The sequence below is a fragment of the Sinocyclocheilus grahami genome, unplaced genomic scaffold (assembly GCF_001515645.1).
Source record: "Sinocyclocheilus grahami isolate Dianchi unplaced genomic scaffold, SAMN03320097.WGS_v1.1 scaffold63.1, whole genome shotgun sequence".
Lineage (NCBI taxonomy): Eukaryota > Metazoa > Chordata > Actinopteri > Cypriniformes > Cyprinidae > Sinocyclocheilus > Sinocyclocheilus grahami.
The window spans coordinates 975,603-988,100 of record NW_015505242.1 but is presented as its reverse complement, the minus strand read 5'-3'; the positions used below and the strand labels follow the sequence as shown (position 1 = coordinate 988,100).

The 12,498-nt window shown below is 36.2% G+C and overlaps 1 pseudogene; it reads right to left on the bottom strand.

Annotated features, from left to right (window-relative positions):
- Positions 1 to 2,358: 2,358 nt before the first annotated feature.
- Positions 2,359 to 6,331, bottom strand: LOC107584852 (5-demethoxyubiquinone hydroxylase, mitochondrial-like; annotated as a pseudogene).
- Between the last annotated feature and the right edge of the window lie 6,167 nt (positions 6,332 to 12,498).

The following is a 12,498-nucleotide window of genomic DNA, read 5'->3' as shown; positions in this document are numbered from 1 at the left end:
ATATATAAAGTCCATTAGTTAAAATAGGCAGCCCCTCAAGTTGTCATTAGCTTATGTCTTTGCAATGCTTAGACATCTAAATTCTTTTGATAATTTCTTCACATTTCATGTAAATCAGACCAATAGTCCAGGAGTCGATTTTTCGGAAAATTCAAAATGTCAGAAAAAAAATGTGTTGGTTCCAAAGTTATGATGTAAAACATAGCACCACTTAATGTCAGACAGATGCATGTCTGTGTGCCTGAGTAGCAATGCACGTTTGGTACCATCATGTCAAGTTTGGGGTCTGTGATTTATGGTCTCTGACTCTCATACACTTTTAGGGTAGAGAAGAAGTTAAGAACAAACACAAAGAGTTACAATTACTATTATGTAGCCATCTGTCATGTTGGATGAAGTGATCATGCATTAAAAAAAACTCAACACACTAACAGACTGTGAAGTGAGTGAGATTAATAGTCAAATATTATAACCGATAGAGTGATAACAGAATGAAATGGTAAAGACAGGATGTCCTTCTGTGGTTACTGTTGAATCTGGCACTGTGGGACATTATTGCAGGAAGCTTTATGGTTAAGTATTCGGGGTGCTGAAATACAGGTTGATAGTTCCCAAGTAGGTCTGACCCATGGCAACTGAAAAAGGCAATTACTGCAAATTGACTGCTTAATATCCTGAACTTTAAAAAAGTTGAGTTCAGGCACATAAAAATACATTTATGGTCTATGAACAAATGGGTAAATCTGGAAGACAGGCGTTGGGAGTAAAAAAAAACAAAAAACTTCCTTCTGGAGAAAAGTAAACGGTGGAATAATATTGTTTACTTCCATTTTAACATCCTTCCTATTTCATGATGTTATTTTTTGTGAACACATCTGTGCATTGACTCAAAGTTTTGGTATTTTCTCTCTGTTCTCTTAAACAGTGAGATAATATAGTTGTCGGTTTTATGGTTTACTGGTATTAACACCTGCAGATTGACTGGACTCATCACTCATGCTTTTATATTATGGTAATTTTGTCACACAATCTGGATGCCAAATATGCAGTTCAATACTTGTTGCTTTTTTTAAACATCTGACATCATGCAATGAACCTGTCAGCACTATTAATCTAAAACAGAAATAAACCCCTGACTCAGGTGGGCTTTAAGATGCGCAAATTCTGCTGCCGTTCAGAGAATAGGTGGGCATAAATAAATATTAATAATTTATGTCTTAACGATATGTCAAAAAAGAGGGAAAAACAGCAGTCATGGGATAAATATTGTGTATATTTTATTATCCATAATGAAATATAAAACCATTAAAAACTGCCAGGTAAAAAAATATATGAAATAAATATATCTAATAATAAATTATTTATTTCAGGCATTATGTATGTATGCATTATGTCATGAATGTTATAGTTGTGCTTTGGAGAAATGAACACATCTAATGCAGCAATGTGGCATCTCAGAAAGGTTTGACAGCTGTCATTTACACAGTGCATATTCTAAACAAAATCAGAGCACTGTTGTTTAACCTCTTCTCAAACCTTTTGAAATTTATGAGTGTTTTGCAACAGGAGCTAAACTGGGATTTATGATTTATGAACACACACGTCACTGTTTATATATGTGAACTAGAGCTGGCAGTAGTTTGTCTCAGGGTGCTGTATGGATGGAAGGTGATGTCATCCGAACACTGAAACATCTGATGCATTGTGAGATGGAAAACTGATTCATGGGAAGACAAACTGCTCAGTTCACCGAATCTCTGCTTGTAAGTGTCAGATGTTATATTCATGTCTGTCTTCATGTTCCTTATACTTCAAGTGGTGGAACGTAGGGGTAGCAATGACAAGGTCATGGATTTTATTTTCAGGAAATATATTAACTGCAAGTACTCGCTGCACAAATAAACGTGAACTTCTTCCACTGTCATCCACTATTCTCATCTAATCTCCTATTTCTTATCCATTCTGAAAAATGTTCTCTGGAGGTCTGGCATTCATAGCAAGACATTTTCATAGAGCTATACAGTACACCTTCTTGCATTAAATCAATTTTCTTGTGCGTTTTAGTAAAGGACACAAAAGAAGATATTTTTGATGAATGTTGATAAGCAGTTTTGGTTCCCATTGGCTTCCATTGTATTTTTTGTCCATACAATGGAAGTCAATGGGAACGAAAATAATTTTCATATTTGTTGGTTAGACTATCACTTTAAGTCATCTTACATATTATGACCACCAAGTGGCGCCATACAGACAACATGCATGATAATATGCCTTTCATATTTCATTACTAGCAATCATTTCAATCTTCAAGCCACTTTACTTGGAATTTATTATCAATATATGAACTTTTGTCTGTGATGATGTTATGGTTTATTTTAAGCCACTATGGTTTCTTTTATAGCCTATCTGTTAATGGTGTCCTCTCAGCTCAAAATAAAACAAAACAATGATTTTGTGAACACTTTTAATTGGAGCAAATAAACAGCTTTGTGAGACAATTAGATAATTGTTTAAAATGTTGTAGATGCCAAAAGTTTACATAAACTGACCTTAACCGCTTTCAAAATGTGCTCTCCTTAAATCAACTACTTACTGTACAAGATTGACAGAAACAAAACAATATTTACACATCATGCATTGTTAAAATGACACTAAATACGCTGCGAAATATAGATAGCAGCTTTACAGCCAACCTGTATTACTGTTTTCAAAATCAAATATCCTGGTACCTATAGAGAGAAAAATAAAGTAAAAAAAAGAAGCAAAAACATGTAATATACTTTTCCTATGATCCAAATAAGCAAACCAACATATCAAACTCACCGACTCTGTGTCATGCTCTAATCCTGTGTCATGATGTTCTATTTCATCATCACGAAATTCTTTAATAAGCTGATTGAATTAAAAACATTTAGTTTATGTCTCAGTGTGCATTTTAGATATCCACCTTTTTGTATTTTACTCAAAAGAATAGATGCCTATTAAAATAGATGGTTGCATAAAGTGGTGATTATATATGCCGTACTAGAGGTGTGCATGCACAGCACTGATATAAACACACACACACATTACCTGTAGTAATTCTGTGTATCTCTCTGGGTTAGCCTCCATTAGTGTTCGTGTTTGGCTGTTGTAGTGCTCTGAGATGCTCTCCTCTACTGCAACAGTGCAGGCCATGGCCCCTTCCTTACCCAGAAGAGCAGTACAGGCCCCTGAAACCACAGAGGCAGGAGCAAATTATTAAAAGTTATTATGCAAAAGCAAGTAAACAAGCAATCCTAGTTAAGATCATACCTAATGCAAATCCAACGATATTCCATAATGGCAACAATAATGAACCCGATGCTCACCAAGGATCTCATTAAACCTTTCCAAATGCATTTTCTCTTGGTCCCACATATACTGCAGATGTGAAAAGTACATTTACATCAGTTATTGTATTAAACTGAATATGTGCATTTAAAGCCATTAGAATGACATTCAGTACCTGGATTAGAGGCCCTGTCTGAGTTCTACCGAGAACTGCCATCTGCCCAGCGTAGATGCGATTGGCTCCATACTCTCCTGCATGATCAACCCTCAACATACTGTCCAGCATGGCTTTCTCCTCTTCGTCATGTGGTGGAGGAAGGATGCTGTATCTTCTGCATAACACTGAGCTATTTACTGTACACATTGCAACAGAATAAGACAACGAACACATTCACTTTGCCTTAAAACATACAAAAGGTTAAACACACCTTCTCATGGCTTATTATTACTATTTCCACATTTTAAAATAATAGTAATGATTTGAGAAACTACGAAACAGCACAAATGAAAACATATGTATTTCTGTATAAAGTCAGCATTTTCTGATATTATAAGAAAGGAGCTTATTCTACTTTATAGAGGTAAAACAATTACATCATTTAATGTTTACTGCATTATTCAGGTTAATTGGTAACAGGGGTTTATACTGGTTTTAAACTAGATATGTACACAATTTTAACAGGCTTGCAAAAAAAAATAAAAAATTAACTATCAAAAATTTCTGAATGTTAGGCAAGCAATTCCAAACTAGTCACTTGTTGGAATCAAAGGAAAAAACAAACAAACCGGCCTTATTTTGTACCCAGTAGGCAGTAAAGTAATATTATAATAATAAGTAAATTAATATTCAGTACATTAGGATATTAAATAATGTCTGAAAATATCATGATTCACATATCTGCATTACAAACAAAAAATATTACTTTAATTTTAATCCTCATCTGCAAGTATCTGAAATATGGGCCTTTTTCACATTTCCGGGTTTCTCGGCAGCGGAAATCGTCATAGTTGGGTTACCTTGAATAGCAGTGAATGGGAGAGTACCCTTGCCAAAGCTGAGGATATTTCGAGAGTAACCTATCCTGCTCTCTCTTTGTATGTGGATAAGTCTATCTGTGTTGAGGTCGATAGAATGCTTTTTGACTTCCTTTGGAAACACAGGAGACACTATATCAAAAAATCTGTCGTTATAAACAGCTATGATCATGGGGGTCTACATTTTCTTGACTTTTCTTCCTTAAACAATACATTTAAGATAAATTGGTTGAGGCAGTTTTTGAATGGTCCTGATTCCTTTTGGAATTCTATTCCCAATTATGTTTTCTATGTAATTATAATGTCTCTAAACTACCTATTAAATGATCAAACTTCCACAAGCAGGTGCTATTGGCTTGGCACTTAATATATAAACACAACTTCAGTCCCCACCATTATTTTATCTGGAATAACCATGATATCTGATATAAAAATAAATCTATATTTTTTCCTAATTGGCTTAAAAATAATATTTTTTTGGTGTCTCAGCTTTTAAATAGTAATGGTTATTTACTTCCTTATTCTGAGTTCTTAAGAAAATATTGTATTCCTGTCACCCCACGTGATTTTGCCATAGTTATGGATGCCATTCACAGTGGAGCTATTGCACTTTTAAAAAACTCTGTTGATTCTGTACCCTCCTTTATTTCCCTGACTAATCCCTGTGAGGCAGTGATAGGGAAAATTTGCTTTGCGCTCAGCCCTTCTTTCAGGAATAGAAAGATTCGACATCTTTTTCAGAATGATATAACTACTGTTCCTTCTGTTGTATTTCACTGGAGTAATTATCTTCATGATATTCCTTGGAAGAGCGTGTGGTCGTTAACCAATCCTTTTTAAGGTATCCTTTAAATTGCTACATCGAGTTTACCCTGTGAATGTTTATATTTAAAAAAAATGCTTCCGGAGAAGGATCCTCTTTGCTCCTTTCGTGGAATGGTAGAGGAGTCTGTCTCTCATCTTTTTTGGGAATGTAACCATGTAACAATTTTTGGGGGAAAAATCTGTTTATTTATACGTGCTTCTCTCTTAGACAATTTTTCTTTGTTGTACAAGGATGTTTTATTTGGTTTTTATCATGTTGATAAGAATCTAAAGGACAAATATTTCCTAATAAATCTATTTATTTTGCTAGCTAAATTTTTTATACATAAGTGCAAATTTTTGTCTGGAAAGCCCCTATTTCTTATATTTTGTAAAGATCTGAAGTATTGCTTGGATACAATATCTACCTCCAGCAATGTTAAAGCCTTGAAATCGATAACATTGTGTGCATCTTATAATACTAGTTCTTTCCTATAATGTACAGTTGACTGAATGCTCTGTGACCTTTTGCCTGGTTGTTAAAAAGTGCCTTTTGAGGCACCTTTACCTTATATAATGTAATTTACGTTACCCCTGGCCCTGTATGTTTTTTTTCTTTTTGTTTTGTGATTTTGTTGTTGCTAGGGTTGTATATTTTTGTATGCGTGTTGATAATTCTAATTAAAAAATTAAATAAATAAATAGTGAATGGGAGAGTACCACTAATATATTTTTGCACTCCCATTTGCTCATATATCAAAAGAAAAACTCCACGATAGTGTTTTCATGACTTTCAATAAAAGGGGGAAAACAATTTAGAGACTGATATCGGTTGTCAGAAGAGAGAACAATGTCAAATTTACCGTCCCTCCCATAGACACTGCATTAGAAACCTTTGCAAATCATCTAAGTTTGAATTCTTTTCACCGTTCTTATTCCCAGGTTCCCATCACTAAAAGCCACCATTCAAACAGTATTAGAGCAGAAGTTCGAGGAATTGTTTTCTTGACTTCAGTGTGGACACACCAGCTCATGATTACCTCTCTTTACTGCACGACCGTTCCTGACGCTTGACGGACAGAAAGCACGACTAAGGTCCTGTCTCAAAGTACACTTTGCGGCTCTCTGCATGTCTACAAATTATACAATTATATATCTAACATTAAAGAGAAAAGGTACCTATTAGTTCGTGCACATGGAGATGTCGGGTGTATGATGTTGTTGATTATGTCACAGAGAAAGCTGTGGAGACAGCTATAGCAAAGTAAGAAAACTGTTTGTTAAGACAAGGCATCACAAAATATTACGTTTAGTGTATTATAAACTTTACACTCAAAGCCCCATATGTGGCACTCTCACACAAATGAGTCCAACAAGTCTTTGAGTTTGGTTTACTAAATGTATGGAAGCAGTGCAGAGCACATTTGTCAGTAGGACAGCTAAACTGATGGTGATTTGCATCATCTACTTCCAGCTCCAGACATTTTTCCACATGATTGGGTAGTCAGTGTAAAAGTTTCCCATAGATAAATGTTATTCCTATACTTGCACAGTTGTATTCAATGATGCAATTCAGTGGCGCAGACAAAACAATTCCCCTTTGCATTTAGGGCCAACTTCTGGCAGGCTGTATTTCACCCTTTGTAATTAGTGGAACAGTCTAGTAAATCATTAAATTAATTTTCAAAGTCATTTTCATGGTGTGTAAACCGTGGGTGTCCAGTTTACATGCCTTTGGTAAAGTGTAGAATGTGATTTTTCATCAAGTCGGCCGTTAAATTCCATGGCTTCTGTAGCTATGTCTTAGATTAAGACATACTGCATAAATTTCACTGCAGTGATAAAAATAGAGCTTGGCCATCTGAAGAAATGTGCTAACTGCTATGAAACTGCTACCGGCATTAGGTAAACATTGAACTGTAGGTAGAAGTCGCCCTGTAAAGTCAACACTGTGAGTTAGTTATGGGAATCTGATGCTAGTTCAACATGACAAGACAATTTCAGCTTTAAGCAGCCCATGAAATGGGGTATGATGTAATGTGAGATGAAACGATTGAGAAAAAGGATCTGAACTTTAAAAGGGAATAGAGCGGTTGCCTCTGGAATAGGGTGACCATACGTGCCATTTTCCCAGGACGCGTCCTGGCCAGGATTTCTATATTGCCTAAAATATCTAGGGTTTGGCTTTGTTTGCGTGTGCAGACCGATCGGTGTATGACATCAAAATACCTCGAGAGCATTTTGAAAGCATAAGGAACCGTCTGTATGGTATTTTGATGTCATACATCAAAAATCTGCAAACGCAAACAAAGCCAAAATCTAGATATTTTAGGCAATATAGAAATCCTGGCCAGGACGCGTCCTGGGAAAATGGCACGTATGGTCACCCTACTCTGGAAACAACAAAAAGTAGTACAGTGTTAACACTTGTTGTATTTCAAATTAATCTTTATTTAATCAAGATATGTAAAATGAGATATCCATCATTTTGAGGTGTAATATATTAGAATAATGCACTAGCAGATGTTTGTGGTTGAAGCTAACATGTAATTTAAGCACCACAACTATATATTTTATGTTACTGGTATTTGACATCTTCAGCGTAGTTAATGATATGAAGAAGACCAGCTTATGTTATAACCCAGGCAAATACTATATAAAAGCTTTAAGTGAGTTTTCAAAATCTGTAGGCATGTAATGTCCACAAGTGTGGAAAGAAATAATGTGTTCATGTCTGTTCCAAGGCTCTGGTCAGACAGCCTTAGACATAGCTGTGGTGGAGTAATGTCTAAGAGCTCCATGCAAAATTGAGTTTATTTGTTTGCACTGATGAGGGAGACATGACAACCTCTTGCTTTAATGTACTGTATGTCGAGGGCCATGTGATGTATTCATTTTCAAAATGTTGGACATATTAGCACATCAGGAGCATATAAGTAATTTTATTAGTAGCTTGTAATGCATTTAGTAATTAAATATGTAAATTTTTTGCACATCCCTCTTATGTTGCACTGGTGACAATTAATTGTGATTACTGTCATTTCAAGTTTTTACTAACTAATACAATAAAATGTAATAGAAGTCAATGTGTTAGCCACTTAATGCAAAATGCACAAAGCATGTAATTAAATTTAGATTCTGGATGATGATCAATTTCCAATTTTCCATTGCTCAATACATTGAGGTATAACCTCTGGAATCTTCTTGATTGTTTTTGAGGGAGCAATGTGTGCAATTGTCTTACCAGTTATTTAGACGGAACACTGTTTTAACAGATACCATTTCAAAATCACCCGGTGCTGTATCACCTTTCTTTGTGTATGAATATTATTGATTGGCCACTATTCTGATTATACAACTTTTGTTTAGAACACAGGTTGTTTCTTCATCAGAACAGATTTGGAGAAATTAACATTGCATCATGGACTGGAGTCATGTGGGCTACTTGTGGATTATTGTGATGCTTTTATTAGCTGTTTGGACGTTCATTCTGACAGTACCCATTCACTGCAGAGGATCTTCTGGTGAGCAAGTGGAAGTGGATCTTGGATGGCCTGAGTGTGAGTAACTTTTCAGCAATTTTTTCAGCATTTTTACAAATATAAGTACAATGTAAATACATGTACATACACAATAAGTGCACTGTATCTCATGATTAATTTAAAGGTTATTACATTAAAGACACTTAATATAAAGTGGCTCTGAAGCATTTAAAATCACCGGCGTAGCACAGCAGACTCAGGAAAATCTAGTGCGTGTAATAGTCTGTGGTCAGGAACTGGGTTACTGGCTTGCGCCAGTTATATAACCCGGGTGCAAGTTTAAAAACTGGCTCAACACTTTTTATTTTATTGTTGCTCAGTGGTATCCCCCTGGAAAAGACAAACCAACTCATAAAAGTAACGACAACAGCACAAGAATCAAATTCAGATTTAAATTTGCATTGTCTCCCAGTAGACGCACACCTCTTTTTATAGTCCACTATTTAAGCAAAGAGAGTAGAAGCTTTTCCGCCAGTATAGAAGAGTTTACCCTCAGAAATGTTTCTTCTCATTTGCAGACCTTGTTAAACCGCTTGAAAACAGGCTGCTCTTGCAGACTCTGGGAATTCAGCAGGCTGATGTAAGCTAGTTCATGCCGCTGCTTCTGTCTGCGCACTTGTAACAAGTCAACTACTGAAGGAGAAGGTGTCAGGGGCTTGTCCAGCATGTTTGTCAGCATCTGCACCTGGCCGTGGGGTGCATGCGCTCATGTCCAGACAAACCTCTCTGTGGCTGGCTGGGATGAATCATATTTCACTATGAGCTGGCAAACAAGCAATAGTCTGCATATCATCGACAAAATAATATATGAATGCTTATTACTAACATAGTCGATTCTGTCTGCACCAGCATATTTTGGGAAAGATGCCCTTAAAATAATATTAAGATTGACAGAAAAAGACAGAAACAATTTTTCACCTTTAGAGCTCCAGTGACCCTATTTTGTTTATATACACATTCTGATTTGAAGAGGGCACAGTATTCTCGTTGGGTCTGATTTGAAACTTGTTCCCTTTGCAGTTATTAAGTGAGACAATTTGAGTTGGCAAACATTTATTGATTGATCGTTTGTTATTAAAGGAATAGCTCATTCAAAAATTGCTGAAAATGTACCCACCCTCAGGCCATCCAAGATGTAGATGAGTTTGTTTCTCCATCAGAACAGATTTGGAGAAATTTAGCTTTACATCACTTGCTCAACAATGGATCCTCTGCAGTGAATGGGTGCCGTCAGAATGAGAGTTCAAACAGCTGATAAAAAATTGCAATAATTTAAGTAATCCACACATCTCCATTCCATAAATTAATGTGTTGTAAAGTAAGAAGCCTCACCATTAAGATGTTTTTAACTTAAAATCATTGCTTTGTCTAAAACACCTCTATTCATAATATTGCTTTCTCCAGTGTAAAAGTCATCTTATCTGAGCAAGTAGAGAAATATGCACCATTTACAAGCGAAAACAGTCCAAAACAGTTCTAAGCAAATATGTTGGTGGATTTTGATGTAAGAGGACGACAGGGGATGGACATTTTTCACAGGATTTTTCACGAATTATGGATACGTATTTTGGCCAGAAGCGATGGTTTAAAGTTAAAGACGTCTTCTTACAAACACAGCTTTTTGCTTCACCAGATGTGTGTGGATTTTTTGTGTGGATTTTGTTTATGTTTTTATCAGCTGCTTAAACTCTCATTCTGATGGCATCGATTCACTGAAGATAAATTGGTGAGTGAGTGATATAACTACATTTAGCGACCCCTAGAGGACGCAGTGTCTCGTTCCCTACTCAGGGAACCATGGTTACATAAGTAACCCGAGACGTTTTTCTGTAGTAATGTACTAAATTTCTGTTTATATCTGTTCCAATGAAGAAACAAATTCATCTACAAACAACTAATTTTTATCTTTTGGTTTTAAGCTACACAGTTACAGATGAATTTGTGACAAAACATACAGTAATAGAGTTTGATGTGCAGCCTTTAACATCAACTAAAAGGTAAGGGAAGTGATTTGTCTCCCCTCCTCCATATTTGCAATTATGTGGTTTGTTACACTATATTATTTGCACTTAGCATTGCATTGCTTCCCTATTAGAGCAGGCCTGCAGCCCATTGTTGCATGACCTTCCTGTTATGTCATACTGTTCCAAAGTGCATGCACTCCGCCACTGACATGTTTAAAAGGTGCAATTGTGAGGGCAGTCTTTTTTTTCCTGAAAACCTACCGTTTTAATTTGCCATGACCGTCAGGGTGTGTCTGAGATGCCTGAGAATCTCTGTCATAATAGAAAACTTAAATATCTTTTTCTGGACGATTTAATACAGCACAAGTGCACTCATAACAGTGAGCTCGTTGAACTGTGACATTTCTCAATAACATCTTATTTTAAATCATGACCTAATGTTTTCTGTTTTCATGTGTTCAGAAATTCGTACGAGAGGAAATATATTCTGATTTGTGAAGGTGCTGCAAGTACTGTATACCCACTAAAGGTTTTTCTCTGTTACAGTGCTGTCCCTCCTCTTCTATATAGACTGCAGTACGGCCCATCTGGATGACAGCTGTGCCATTTGTCATAAACAAAACCATGAACAGTAAAAAACAAAGACAGTAAAAAAAGTATAATTTTGGATAATACAAGTTCAGTCCTTTTATGTGTAATTAAACAAATACAATTGTTTTAAAACTGCCTTTTTGATATAGTCATACCAGGACAGCTTTGTATGTATGGAGACATATATGTATGGTACTGTAACTATCAGAGCCTGTGTACAAAGTCTCAGTGCTGTTGAAAGTATAAAACCAAACCCAAAATGGTATAATAATTTGAAATATTTTTAGAGCTCCATCTGAATCCAATTAGCTGTGGAAAGTAAGAAAATAAAATATTCAGGCGACAGTTCAAAAAATGTTGATTTTCATTCCCAGTTGTGTTTCGTTAAACACTCTCGATCTGGAGAAACACTCATAAAGGACTCGGCTCCCTCTTATTCCTCAGTCCTGCAAAAATATTTTTAGTCAAAGTACGCTAATAAACATTAAGTCGTGTTTGTGTAGCATGAGTCCGTACCGCGAATTATGTCATAAATGAATGAATGTACGTCACTGAGCAGGGGTGAGTAGGTGGTATTCTCCATTAGATTACAGGACAGGCTCCAGTGAGCTGTCTGCGGGCCGATCCCACGGATTTCCACAGGCTTCTATTTTGGAGCAAGACGGCCTGCTTATAGTTTGTAAAAAGCCACAGCATCCTATTAAAGACGGTTAAAAGTAATTGGACGATGTTTACTCAAAGTCTTGCCACAGCATTGTTCTTCTTTTTGTTAGCAAGCGTAGTATGCAGGTTTTCCATATGGACGCACATATAGGTCAGTGTGAACGGACAACAGCTTTTGGAGTCTTCAATCAAGGACTCTTGACCAGTGCCTGGCCTTTGATCTGCAGTTTGGGAATAATAAGAGGCTATAATGACCCACACATGCTGCCTTCCTCCGTGCCCCTTTAAAATTGCAATGCTCCCTTAAAAATCTTATTTGTTAATGGGCAGAATGACAATATAATAGGTAATAATCTTTGAGGAAATGATAAGTGCTTTTTTAGTGCTGTGAGGGAGGGCCACCAATATTTTAGACTCCTATTTGACTCTACAAAGAATAATGCTCTAATACCAAGGTTTCCGTCCATGGGGTTCACAGGCCCCTAAATGTCAAAAGAAGATATTGTTGGCACTCTGTACAATGACAGGTAAAACATAAAGTAGTTTCTTAGAATGTAAGATTCTTGTTATAAAGGTGGCTATATATA